The sequence below is a fragment of the Sus scrofa genome, chromosome 1 (assembly GCF_000003025.6).
Source record: "Sus scrofa isolate TJ Tabasco breed Duroc chromosome 1, Sscrofa11.1, whole genome shotgun sequence".
Lineage (NCBI taxonomy): Eukaryota > Metazoa > Chordata > Mammalia > Artiodactyla > Suidae > Sus > Sus scrofa.
The window spans coordinates 177622057-177636957 of NC_010443.5; positions in this window are offsets into that span (position 1 = coordinate 177622057).

Here is a 14901-nt window from a genome sequence, read left to right on the forward strand (position 1 = left end):
TCTTTCCAGTTAGAACACCTGACTTGAATCTTGCATGATCCAGACCCAGTGGTACAGTGTAGAATGGATTAACTACACAGCTAAGCCTATCTGACTTTGCAGAATCATGAGAAATAATGTTATGCTTAATAAATAAAGATTTGTTTTTTTTTTTTTTTTTTTTTTTTTTTTTTTTTTTACTAAATAAATAACTGGAATAGAAATTAGTGCCTAAAGGTAGAATGTTGCTATGACAAAAATCTAAAGCACATGGTATTGGCATTGGGACTGGACTGAGGCCTGAAAGACAGGAAAGAAACAAGAGACTGGAGAATTCCCTTCATGGCTCAGTGGTTAATAAACCCGACTAGTATCCATGAGGTTGCAGGTTCAATCCCTGGCCTTGCTCAGTGGCTTAAGGATCCAGCATTGCTGTGAGCTGTGCTGTAGGTCCCAGATGCAGCTCAAATCCTGCTTGGCTGTGGCTGTGGCTGGCATCTACAGCTCTGTATTGGACCCCTAGCCTGGGAGCCTCCATATGCTGCAGGTGCGGCCCCCCAAAAAGAAGGAACAGGAAACTGGAAGAGAAGGTGCATGGAATAAAGTGCATGGAATGAAGTGCATGGAATCTGCTGAAACAATTAGTGACATGGAAAATAAAAATCGGACCTAAGGAAGTTGTGAATCTGATATATACCTTTCCAGGCAGAATTTGGCAAGTAAATTTGGTTTCCTTTAGTTGTCTATAATAACACATTGCAAGAAAAAGATGAAATAAAGAAGGACTACTTCACTATTCAAGGATACTATGCAAGACTTTTTGGGTTTCATTACCAGCTTCTCCAGGCAGCAAAATATTTTTAAAGTAAAAATGACTTCAGGGCAAAGACCAAATACCTCTAGTAAAACACGGAATCAAGGCTAACTCTAAAAAGAGAGTGAAGACTTCAGAAAAATTTAAGGTAGTACCTAGTATCAGAGCCTCTTATCTAGACAAATGTATTTCTGACTGTCTTAAGTTCATGCATCTTAAAAGCATAGTCCCACAGCACTCTGTCTCACAAAATTGAATAAAAGGACCCTACCTCAAAAAGATTTATAGTGTGTTTTGACCTATTGAAATAAAGTCCCAGTAAGATTCATAGAAAACTTACAATGTTTTCAAGAGAATTTTATTGGCAAAAATTGCCACAAATGTGGACTAAAAAGAGTTAAAAAAGAAAAACCCCAAAAAACAGGAGAAGAGGTTTGAGGGCATGAAAATGTCTGGGGGCAGGAAGCAGAAAGCAGAGGAGAAAGCTACTCAGTTTAAAACACTAGCCATTTCTTATGGAAAAAGAAAGAATAACTCAGATGATAGGGACAAGATCCTGTGGAAAGAACTCAAGAGCCATGTAAAACCATTCCCAAAGAGCATACATCTATCCCAGCCAAGAAACATACGTCATACCTTGCCTCTGGAGCAGGGAGGACTTGGGAAATATTCTCTGCTGGATTTCAGAATTGCTGTGAACTCATGACAGATAGAAGTCATTTGTCTGCCCCTACTTAAATGGGAGTTATCCTATCCACCACACAGCAACTTAAGTTCCTTTCTATGGCAAAAGCATCTTCACAGATGTGATTAAATTAAGGCTCACAAGATGAAAAAATTATACTGAATTATTCAGATGGGCCCAATGTATAATGGTACTTCTAAGTGGGAGGCAAAAGGATGAAAGTCCGCGGGAAGAAAATGTGACAACAGAAGAAGGGATTTTAGTGGATGGTGGAGGAGGGGAGAGAGAGTGAGAGAATGTTTGAACATGTCACACTACTGGCTTGAAGATGGAGGAAAAGACCAATAGGCACGAAAAGCTAGCTGCCTCTCAAAGCCTGAAAAGGCAAGAGAACAGATTGTCTCCTAAAGACTCCAGAAGGAATGCAGACCTGCCAGTCTTTTAGCCCACAGAAAATGATTTTGGACTTTTGTTCTTCATAATGGCAAGATAACGTATTTTGTATTGTTTTAAACTACTATGTTTGTGGTAATTTATTATAGCATAAATTCAAATTAATAAATTAATATACAGTTTTACTACTCTGCATTGGGTACATAGAGGAAAGGTAACTCGTCTTATTCTACAGGTCTTGGATCCTGAGGAATTGCACTTTTGTGTTTCTGGATCTGACACAGATATTGAGAAATTTGATTTCATTTCTGAGCCTGATGCCACAGTGGGCTGAGGTTCTGCAGGTCTTAGAATGTAGTATTCATGTACATATGAAGAAAGTATTTTGTATGTGGGAAGACCATGAATTAAGTGGCCAGAGAATGAACTGAAGTAGATAGCCTCTGAACACAGTTGCCATCATTTCCCTTTCTGCATGTGCATGCTGCTCTTCACATCAAGAGGTACAATTTTTTTATCCTTATCTTTGATTCCAGTCTGGCTTTGCATCTTTCTTTGACCAATAGGGTTCAGTGACAATGAATCTGTATGTTTCAGATATAGCCTTTAAATGGATTGACAGCTTCTGCTTCCTTTCTCTTGGAAGTCTGCCATCATGTAAAAAAATCTTTTGTGAAGATCATCATTGTGCAAAAATGTTAGGCACCATTAGAGACTGTATGATAAGAGAAACTCTGACAATTCCCAACTGTTCCTCCCACGTAAATGATAAAGCTGTCTTGGAGGAGGAAGACTATAAGGACCAAACAAGAACGAATTTAACTAATTTATTAACTAACTAACAAAAAATCCAGATACATCCAGCTGTAGTTGCAGAATCATGAGAAATAATATATGTAGTGTTATTATTTTAAGCTATTAAGTTTTGGGTTGGTTTGCTGTGTGGCAGTACATTCCTGAAAGAGTTAATATGTTAGTGTAAGAATTTTTCTAATTTCAGGATTTGGTCATCTGCACATTTAATATTAATAAATCTAAAATTATCATATTACATTATCTAAATAAGGGAAGTCAATAAAATGTGCCTTGGTTAAAGTGAAATCTCCTTTTGTAGCAAGAATCCCACAGTATACCTGCCTCATAAAGATTGATTAGACTGCATTTGCTGTGTTTTTATTGTTTACTTAGATTTTTTTCTTTCCTTCAACTATTTTTTTCATTTTCCTTGCCTAAGATTTTATGTTATTAATTTTACCACTTAAAACCATAAAATATTTTAATGAACAGCACATTAAGAAATAAATTAAACTCTTGAAGGCAAAACTAGTCATGCAAGAAGATTTTGTTCTCTCTAGTCCCAACAATCTTGACTGTCCATATTTAGGTAGGGTTCATTTTGTCCTAATCTCTAGATAGAAAAAGAGATCAATGGATGGATAGATGGGTAGGTAAGTAGATAGATAGATATGTAGACAACTAATTAAATGGGAAAACACGCAAGACCATGTTAACTGAGGACTTTGTTGCCCAAAAGGTAAAACAACATACTGATAATGATCAGACCTAAAGTCTAAAATAAGCACTTCTTACCAATACCCTCCATGGGTTGCGAATGCTAAAAGTGAATTCTTCTATCAGCCTTCAGGTTCTTTTTTTTTCCCCTTTATTCCTTGTCCCTGTGGCACATGATGACCCAGACAAGGGGTTCCACCTGAGCCACAGCTGCGGCAAAGCTGGATCCTTAACCCATGGCACCAGACTGGGGACCGAACATGCTACCCAGCATTCCCAAGACACTGCAAATACCATTGTGCCACAGTGGGAACTCTCAAGTCCTTTTTTATTTAAATAATGTGGCCAAGGAAATAGTTTTCATTTAGTCCATATCTATAGACGTTATCTATTTGCTGTGCAACAAATTCCTCAAAACTTTGCAGCTTAATATATTTATTATCTCATACACTTCTGAACTTTCAGTTCTAGCGAAACCCAGCAGAATGATTCTGGCTCAAGGTCTCTCAGTAGTCAAGCTAGATCTTGGAGCTTGATGAGAGCTTAAAAGTGAAATTTTAAGCTCACTCAAGTGGTTATTGTAGGCCTTAGTTTCCTCAAACAAGCATCTAGTATTGCCATAATTAACATAAATGAGATTATGTTTGAATATGTAACAGGACAAAGATAATCTCAGAATAAGAGAATATTCTCCTGATAAAGAGTTGTCAAACTTACATAGATATAAATATATCCAAAATGTTTAAAACATTTATGTAGACTGGTTAACATATAACATTTTATTTAATATTATATATCACATTACCCATTTCAGAGATAATGCAATACACTCTGAAGGATTTGTGAATGGTATGAGAGGAAAGAGGAAAGCCTAGCATTTTTGAAATCATAAGTGTCTAATTAACCACTTAGCATTTAAAATATAACTACTTAACCAAAGGGGAAATGTGGGGTGGGAGGGATAAATTAGGGGGTTGGGTTTGATATATACATACTACTATATATAAAATAAATAACAGTGATATACTGAATACCACAGGGTAATTTACTCAACACTGTGTAATAACCTCTGTGGGAAAATAATCTGAAAAGGAACGGATATACGTATGTGTAAAACTGATTTACTTTGCTGTTCACTTGAAGATAATACAACTTTCTAAGTCAACTCTACTCCAATGAAATTTATTTTTAAAAAGGACATGATACTATACCTAGAGAATTCTGAAGACTCTACCAGAAAACTGTTAGAGCTCATCCATGAATTTGGCAAAGTCGCAGGATACAAAATTAATGCACAGAAATCAATGACATTTCTATACACTAACAATGAAAGAGCAGAAAAAGAAATTAGGGAAGCAATCCCATTTACCATCACATCCAAAAGAATAAAATACCTAGGAGTAAACATACCTAAAGAGACAAAAGACCTGTACTCTGAAAACTATAAGAAACTGATGAAAGAAATCAAAGATGACACAAATAGATGGAAAGATATACCATGCTCTTGGATTGGAAGAGTCCATATTATCAAAATGAATATACTCCACAAGGCAATCTACAGATTCAATGCAATCCCTATCAAATTACCAATTCATTTTTCACAGAACTCGAGCAAAATATTTTAAAGTTTGTTTGGAAGCACAAAAGACCCAGAATAGCCAAAGACATCCTGAAAAAGAAAAATGGAGCTGGAGGAATCAGGCTCCCGGACTTCAGACTATACTACAAAGCAATAGTCATCAAAACTGTGTGGTACTGGCACAAAGACAGAAATATAGATCAGTGGAATAGGATAGAAAGCCCAGAATGAAACCCACGCACCTACAGCCAACTAATCTATGACAAAGGAGGCAAGAATATACAATGAAGAAAGGGAAGCTTGTTCAATAAGTGGTGCTGGGAAAACTGGACAGCCACATGGAAAAGAATGAAATGAGAACACTCCCTAACACCATACACAAAAAGAAACTCCAAATGGATTAAAGACCTAGACATAAGACCAGACACTATAAAACTCTTAGAGGAAAACATAGGCCAAACACTCTGACATAAATGACAGCAACATCTTCTCAGATCCACCTCTCAGAGTATTGACAATAAAAAGAAAAATAAACAAATGGGACCTACTCAAACTTCAAAGTTTCTGCACAGCAGAGGAAACCCTAAACAAAATGAAAAGACGACCCACAGAATGGGAGAAAATCTTTGAAAGTGAATTGACTGACAAGGGATTAATCTCCAAAATTTATAAACACCTTCTGCAGCTCCATACCGAAAAAAACAAACAACCCCATCAATAAATGGGCAGAAGATCTAAACAGACAGTTCTCCAAAGAAGACATACAGATGGCCAAAAAACACATGAAAATATGTTCAACATCACTCATTATTAGAGAAATGCACATCAAAACCACGATGAGGTACCACCTTACACCAGCCAGAATGGCCATCATCCAAAAGTCTACAAACAAGAAGTGCTGGAGAGGGTGTGGAGAAAAAGGAACCCTAGTACACTGTTGGTGGGATTGTAAATTAGTGCAACCACTGTGGAAAGCAGTATGGAGATTCCTCAGAAAACTAAACATAGAACTACCATTTGATCCAGCAATCCCACTCCTGGGCATCTATCCAGAGAAAATAACGACTCACAAGGACACATGGACTCCAGTGTTCATTGCAGCACTCTTTGCCTTAGCCAAGATATGGAAACAACCTAAATGTCCATTGACAGAGAAGTGCATCAAGAAGAAGTGGTACATATACACAATGGAATATTACTCAGCCATTAAAAGGAATGAAATACCAGCATTTTTAGCAACATGGATGGACCTAGAAATGATCATGCTAAGTGAAGTCAGCCGTACAACGAGACACCAACATCAAATGCTTTCACTAACATGTGGAATCTGAGAAAAGGACACAATGAATTTCTTTGCAGAACAGATGCTGACTCACAGACATTGAAAAACTTATGGTCTCTGGAGGAGACAGTTTGGGAGTTGGGGGGAATGTGCTTGGGTTATGGGATGGAAATCTTGTGAAATCAGATTGTTCTGATCATTATACAACTACAGATGTGATAAATTCATTTGAGTAATAAAAAAAAGAAGAAAAAGATAAGAGAATTTACTTCTAGAGAACAAACTGGAAGATAGAAGTAAAGCATTTGAAAATAAAAGAATTAGTCCTAAAAGAAAGTTTTAGAAGAAATATTAATGATCAAGTAAGTTAAAACTGTATGACAGAAATAGTAATAATGACTAATTTGACAAATGAACCAAAGAGATGTAATTTAATGGTAAAAAGTACAGCATGTACCACAGGGTTGGGTGATCAGAATTAAAAGAGTCTCAAGTTCATAGTAAAAAAAAAAAAATATATATATATATATATATAATAAATAATAAAGTAAAAAATGAGTTTAACTTGTGGGTGCAGGTATACTTCAAATCTGTGGTGTCTTTCTGAACTTACGTATCTGTCTATATGCCAGTTGTGCTTGAGAATCTTGTGATATAAATCTCTTTGGGGAAAAGGTGTGTCTTTTTGGCTTTTGAATGGTTTCTCTTGTTCTTTTCATTGCCTTTAAAAAGAAATTTCAATGATGGTACAGATGACTGGAGGCCATAATATTGAGTGATTCCGTGATGATAACCTGAAAACTTTACAAGTATCTCAGGGATAGTAAAGACCAGGGAGAGTGTCAGTAAGAGCATTGCATATGATTCACAGGCAACCATGTCTCCAAATTTTGAAAAGCTGTCACTGAGAATATACTGTGTGACAATTTTTGCAGAAAGACAGAGAGAATTCTTTGTTATTGATGATGAAGCAGTACAGAAAAAATGTACTTCATGTGAAATGAATTTCTTTTTAGCCAAACTATCATTTACAGTTATGGCAAGAGAGGAATTCTTTATTTAAAAAAATGTTTTTGGCATGGTATTGATTGAATATGGCAATGAACAAATGCTTTATGGTCAATATAATTATAATTAGTGCTGCACTGAAAATTTTCACATCATCTGTGAAATTATTTTTGCTGGAATATTTCATTTTTTGCCCAGGGCATTTATGTTAATTTAGTCACACATAAAAATAGTTTGCGTGTGAGAGCAACTTTCCATAGTCTCTATTCTAAAATTATAATTTATTTTTCCCCAGGAAGAAATATGGTAAGCTTATATGTGAACTGAAGAGAAAATTGATGAATATAAAAAGTTATCACAGTTCATTCACATTTGATTATTCAAGATTTTTGCACAGTAAAGCAAACCGAGGTCATCCATGGAGACTTTCAGCTCTCCATAAGAGAAAGCTCAATTAAACATGGCTTAAACATAAGGACAATTAATTCAAGAATTATAACTCGAAGTCCTAGTATCTGTTTTTCCAGTATTGTTGAATCCACCACCTCTGAGAGGCTCTTGGCTTTACCGTCAGGGTGATAAGATCATTTATGTTGCTTTAAGCATCCTGTCTTTTCACTTCAGTGACGGAAGTAGACAAGAAGAAAGAGCATGGGTTCCCTTCAATTAACTCTCTTTATCAGTGCAAAGATTCTCTTCAAGGTGAATAGCAAAGGCAGTTTCTCTGGGAGGATAATCCCATGGCCCACACCAATTAAGTTAAAGAACCTCTATAGATTAGTTACTTTCTCAAGTGTGTCAAAAGTCAACTTGTCAAAAGTCAACATGGCAATTGTGTGTTCTTCATAAAACAGGACATAAGAGGAAGTGTTTGACTTGTTTGTTTAGATTTCCAATAAATAGAAAACTTTGATATATTAACCCTGAACCTTTTGAATAATCTCCTTAACATACTTCTGAAATTGGCTTTTCTGGATTTGATCTGAAAATTATTAGCAATGACAGTAACTATATTGGGCCAAGTTTCAGCGTTTGGAATAATAAAAGCCTAAGTTACAGATAAGTATATGAGGGGAAAATTGCTTTCCTTCTTTTGTATAATACAGATGGTAGTACCTATCCCATAGGTGTGTGTGTGTGTGTGTGTGTGTGTGTGTGTGTGTGTGTAGTCAGTCTGTTACATTTCTTGTTCTGAGCTGAGAACTCAACATGTGCCAAATGAACTACTTGTCCATAATCATATGTTAACATGAGATAATCAAATATTTAGCATTCAGTTTAGTTTATATCCTTTTTTTTCTGTCATTTATTGAATATTTACTGTTTTCTAGCCACTATGCAAAGCTCTTTACTGATCTCATTTCTTTTAACTCCAATTTGTTTTACAGAAGAAAGAAGTTCAGAATGGTGAAATAGCTTATTCAAACCACAGCCAGGGTGTGGTGGAACAGGGATTTAGACACAGGTCAGTTTGCTCCCAGCCTGTTTTTAACTACTTCAGGGTTTGCTTCTCTTTTATAATGCTTTTATGAAAAGTTTTTACAGAACCCATTTATATAGTTAATTTCTAAACTATAAATGTTACCTTGGGTGTAGATACTGTAGAGTTTTTTTTTTTTTCCTTTCACTTTTCCTCTTGTCTCTGGTACTCCTCATTCTTCAGGCTTTCTGTCAGAATAACTTAATATGCTTGTGAAATGTTATTATGAGAACTACTGCAAACTGTTAACTAGTTCCCTTGTACATTGACATTTGAGCTAATTTCTTGATTGTTTCCATTATAATTTTTTGTATTTATAGAATTTTTCTCTGTTAATAAAACATATTATCTTATTTTTAAATTTTATTGAAATATAGTTGACCTACAGTGTAGTGTTAGCTTCAGGTGTACAGCAAAGTGAATCAGTTATACCCATACATATATCCACTCTTTCTCAGATTCTTACCCCTATAAGTTATTACAGAATACTGAGTAATTTCCCTGTGCTAAACAAAGGTAGGTCTTTGTTAGTTATTTATTTTATATACAGTAGTGTGTATATGTTAACACCCAACTCCTAACTTAACCCCCCCATGTTTCCCCTTCGGTAACCATGTTTGAGTTCAAAAATCTGTGAGTCTGTTTCTTTTGTATCATTTTTCTTAGATTCCACATCTAAGTGATATCATATGGTATTTGTCTTTGACTTAATTTCACTTTTTATGATAATCTGTATGTCCATCCATGTTCATGTCAATGACATTGTTTCATTACTTTTTATGGCTGACTAATATTCCACTGAATGTAATGTACCACATATATCCATTCCTGTTAACAGAGGGACATTTAGGTTGCTTCCATGTTTTGGCTATTGAAAATAATGCTTCTATGAACATTTGGGGTGCAGGTATCTTTTGAATTATGGTTTTCTCTGGACATATGCCCAGGAGAGGGATTGCTGGATCATGTGGCAGTTCAATATTTAGTTTTTTAAGGAACCTCCATACTTTTCTCCATAGTGGTTATACTGATTTACAGCCCCATCAACAATGTAGGATGGTTCCCTTTTCTCCATACTCTATCCAGTATTTATTGTTTGTATATTTTTTGATGATTGTCATTCTGACTGGCGTGAGGTAATACCTCATTGAACTTTTTTTTTTTTTTTTTTTTTTTTTTTTTTTTCAGGGCTGCACCCATGGCATATGGAAGTTCCCAGGCTAGGGGTCAAATCAGAGCTGTAGCTGCCAGTATATGCCACAGCCACAGCAACATCAGATCCAAGCTGCATCTGCAACTTATACAACAGCTCATGGCAATGCTAGATCCACAACCCACTGAGCAAGTCCAGGGATCCAATCCATATCCTCATGGATATTAATCAGATTCATTACCACTGAGTCATGACAGAAACTCACTCAGTGTAGTTTTGATTGGCATTTCTCTAACAGTGATGTTGGACATATTTTCATGTGCTTTTTGTCTGTCTGTCTTCTTTGAAAAAATGTCCAGATCTTTGGTCCATTTTTTAATTAGGTTGTTTGGATATAAAGGTTTTTTTGATATAAAGCTGCATGGGCTGTTTGTATCTTTTGGAGATTAATTGTAAAGATTAATTGCTTTGTTGTAAAGCTCTTACCCCATTGTATGCATTGTCTTTTCTTTTTTTATTGTTTCCTTTGCTGTGCAAAAGCTTTTATGTTTAATTAAGTCCCATTTGCTTATTTTTATTTTCATTACTTTAGGAGGTGGATCCAAAAAGATGTTGCTGCAATTTATGTCAAGAGTGTTCTGCCTATGTTTCTGTCTAAGAGTTTTATAGTATTTGCCTTACATTTTGTTTTTAATCCATTTTGAGTTTATTTTTGTGTATGGTGTAAGAAAATGTTCTAATTTCATTGTTTTACATGTAGCTGTCCAGTTTTCCCAGCACCACTTATTGAAGAGGCTGTCTTTTCTCCATTGTATATTCTTGCATCCTTTGTTGTAAATTAATTGACCATAAGTGTATGGGTTTATCTCTGCACTTTCTATCTTGTTCCACTGATCTATGTTTCTGTTTTTTGTGCCAATACCAATAATGCTTTGATGACTGTAGCTTTGTAGTATAGTCTGAGATCAGGGAGCCTGATTCCTTCAGCTCCATTTTAAAACATTTTACATTTCCTATAGAATGTGCATGCAATACTGACTAAATATATAGTAATAACATTTTCACATAAGTCAGCATTTGCCTCTCTTATTGTAATCTTGAATTTTAGATGGATGGTGTAAATGTTCATATTATGGGCTGAATTCTGTCCCCCTGAAATTCTTATTTGAAGCCCTAACTCTCAGTACCTCAGAATGTGACAATATTTATAGTGATAGGGCCATCAAAGAGGTGATTAAATTAAAATGAGGCTGATAGGGTGGATCATAATCCAATCTGTTGTCATAAAAAAGATGAAATTTGGATAAATCAAAGAACATGAGAGATACATGCACAGAGAAGAGACCATATGAGTACACAGTGAAAACATGACTGTCTGTAAGCCAAGGAGAGAGGAGGCTTCAGGAGAAACCAAAGTTGTCAATACTTTGGTCTTGGACTTCTAACCTCTAGAACTATGAGAAAATAAATTTCTATTTATTGAATTTTCCAGTATGTGGTATTGTGTTATGGAAGTCCTAGTAAACTAATAGAGTCATTTATTTATTAGTCAAGAAATATTTACTACAAATATTTACTCTACTCCAGATATGTTCCTAGTGTCTGGGGATAGAATATTGAATAAAGGAGAGAATCCTGGACAACATGAAATGAATGTGAAATGTTAGTGCCATGGAGGAAAAGAACAATATTAAGGAATGCCTGGGAATTTGTTTTTCTCATTAATGTTGTTGTTAGCAAGTGTGATTGAAATCACGGTCATGGTAAAGTACCATGGGAAATTTCCTCACAATAGTCAGAATGGCCCTCATTAATAAATCCACAAATAACAAGTGCTGGAGGGGCTGTGGAGAAAAGGGAACCCTCCTGCACTGTTAGTGGGAATGTAAGCTGGTACAGCCACTATGGAGAACAGTTTGGAGATACCTTCGATATCTATACATACATCTATACATACATCTTCCATATGACCCCACAATCCCACTCTTGGGCATATATCCAGACAAAACTCTACTTAAAAGAGACACATGCACCCGCATGTTCATTGCAGCACTATTCAAAATAGCCAGGACGTGGAAACAACCCAAATGTCCATCCACAGATGATTGGATTCGGAAGATGTGGTATATATACACAATGGAATACTACTCAGCCATAAAGAAGAATGACATAATGCCATTTGCAGCAACATGGATGGAATTAGAGAATCTCATCCTGAGTGAAATGAGCCAGAAAGACAAAGACAAATATGATATCACTTATAACTGGAATCTAATATCCAGCACAAATGAACATCTCCTCAGAAAAGAAAATCATGGACTTGGAGAAAAGACTTGTGGCTGCCTGATGGGAGGGGGAGGGAGTGGGAGGGATCGGGAGCTTGGGATTATCAGACACAATTTAGAATAGATTTACAAGGAGATCCTGCTGAGTAGCATTGAGAACTATGTCTAGATACTCATGTTGCAACAGAACAAAGGGTGGGGGAAAAAATGTAACTGTAATGTCTACATGTAAGGATAACTTGATCCCCTTGCTGTACAGTGGGAAAAAAAAAAATTAACATGCGTTGATCTTCAAAAAATAAAAAGGAGTTCCCGTCGTGGCTCAGTGGTTAACGAATCCGACTAGGAACCATTAGGTTGCGGTTTCGGTCCCTGCCCTTGCTCAGTGGGTTAACGATCCAGCGTTGCCGTGAGCTGTGGTGTAGGTTGCAGGCGCGGCTCGGATCCCGCATTGCTGTGGCTCTGGCGTAGGCCAGGGACTACAGTTCCGATTCGACCCCTAGCCTGGGAACCTCCATATGCTGTGGGAGCGGCCCAAAGAAATAGCAAAAAGACAAAAAAAAAAAAAAAATTTCCAGGTGATTTTTTTGTTGTTGTCTTTTTAGGGCTGCACTCTGGGCATATGGAAATTCTCAGGCTAGGGGTCAAATTGAAGCTGGTGCTGCCAGCCTACACCACAGCCCCAGCAATGTGGGATCCAAGCCATATCTGTGACCTACACCATAGCTCACAGCAACATCAGGCCCTTAACTCACTGAGTGAGGCCAGGGATTGAACCCACGCCTCATGGATACTAGCCTGGTTGGCTACCACTGAGACATGACAAGAACTCCCTCCAGGTGAATTCTTAAGACTGATAAATATTTTCTTTCAAAAGATTATGAAATTGTATATACAACAAGCTAATTTAAGTTGAACAATCTTGTTAAGTTGATACCACTTTGTTTGTGATTATCTTTCTGTACATTGCAGTAACAGTTCTTTTTTACTGGGGTAGCTGAATGTTAAACATAGCTTATAGAAATAGGGGATGTCTTGCTTTACCTCATCTTTCCAACAACACATTTATCTATATCATTTGATTTACAGGGAAGTAGAATGCTTCATAGGAAAGGGGCACATGTAGACTTACAGGGTGAATAAACTGAGATAGGAAAATGAAGACAATTGGTGGGATTGTAAATTTTCAGAGAGAGTTCTACCTTGATGAAGTATGTCTTGATGAGGCAGATTTAACAGCAGATCCTGAGGCTCCTTATACTATGTGGCAGCCTTGACCTTGACTTTATGGTAACAGTATATGCTGTGGGGATAAAGAACTGTGTGAAATTATGAAAAAAAAAAGCCATGTCCCTAAAATATGTGTTAATTTAAGATTCTGCTCTACAGAAGAAGAATAAAGAAGACACTTCACTTTTCAGGTGACAGAGATGACACCATTGTCTGAGACAATTCAGCAACAGAATAAGCATTAGCTTGAATGGTGCTCTGAAGAGTTGCCTAATGGGAACAGGAGATAGAAGAGTAGGCTAAGCAGAGTTTGGAGCTGGCCTTGGTCCTGATGATTCTGTGCCTCAGCGGGCATAAAATTCAATGATCTAAAAATTTTGGAGTTGGGAGAATCTCTTGGAAGAGGGCAGGTATGAAGGTACAAAATGTGGGATTAATGGCTGGTCCAGTTTACTCTGTATTTACAGAAGGATGAGGTCTTGAGATCAAAGTTGATGGCACTGAAACATAGCCCCCACACTGAGAGGGAGCTCACCAAATTGACTACTGAGAATATTGGAAATCTTAGAGTACTTTGTGGGGCTTTAAGCCAAAATATAATTCTCATGCTGGATATTTTTTTCTATAATTTATAGCTTTGCAAAAAATTGCTATGGCATATGACTTTGTAGGACTCCATACATCACATAAATTCTTTGTCTTACCTAGGATTTTATAATTCAAAGAAAAGATTTGGTTTTCATACTTTAATTAAATTACATAATTTCCAAATTTTAGAGATTTGTTTTTTTTAAAAAAGAACCTCTAAGAGTAAAGACTATTCTATTTCTAGTTCCTTTACTGAATTTCTGAATGACTTATTTTTGCTCAATCATCTTCCTTTGTTGCAGAAACAAAAAGAAGCAAAAAATAAAGGTGAATTATGGTAAAGTGATGATTTTTTACAGATCACTTTCACTGTTAGGGGATATATGTATATATATATATAAAATAAAGTAGCATTATATAAGTATAAAATATGCAATGCTATTATTTGATTAACTGTAATTTATGTGTTATTATCTGGCTCTTTTTTGTGGTATTAACCCATTTTGCTTTGAGGCAGATGTTTCTGAATGCAATTTCTTGCTCACTTTCTATATTATGTATGTTTTTCATTTCTTAATCTTTTATATAGCCTAAACTTAACAGCCAAAATAAGTCCATCTTTACATTACTATTTGCCTTTTTTAAATAAAGGGCTCGAGTCATCCCAGGTTTATGAGCCTCTTGTGACTGCCAAGTATTACTTTTAACTACAATATGTTATCAGTCTGCTTCAGAAAGGAGGCTAAACAGGCCAGTTACCTTTTACATCTCCTGCCAATTCACATAAACATAAAGGTCATTTAAAAATTTTAAATCTACCCAATTTATCTAAATCAAGTCAAATCAAATAAATTTAAAGCCATTTCTTCCATTTGCTGTGTGTTTTATGAAACCTTGAGTCTCTGCAGCTGTT